Here is a 388-nt window from a genome sequence, read left to right on the forward strand (position 1 = left end):
GGATTTTCAGGTCTTTTTAAGCGTAAATTTGACAAAACTGACAAGACATACAACCTGATGAAGGGCGGGAGATGCCTGTGATTATTTGGATAGCTATTATTTACTGTTTCTAATTCATTCCATTTTCGGTGTTCTTTTGTGACCGAAGATTTAAGGAATTGGTCTAAAAAAAAAAACATTGGCCTGTTGGAACGGTCAGTCATTTAGAGATGGGAAAAAAAGGAAAGTATTTTAGGCGCTGAATAAGTATTACAACATTCGGAAGTATGTGTTAGTAAGCGCCTTAATATACATGCATATTATGCCAGACAAAAGCAGTGCTCTGCTGGCCTAGTTGCGAGGCTTTCAATCTTTAAATGTTTATTGTGAAGGTTCAGTTAGTATATAA

This window comes from Penaeus monodon, chromosome 21 (genome assembly GCF_015228065.2).
Source record: "Penaeus monodon isolate SGIC_2016 chromosome 21, NSTDA_Pmon_1, whole genome shotgun sequence".
Classification (NCBI taxonomy): domain Eukaryota; kingdom Metazoa; phylum Arthropoda; class Malacostraca; order Decapoda; family Penaeidae; genus Penaeus; species Penaeus monodon.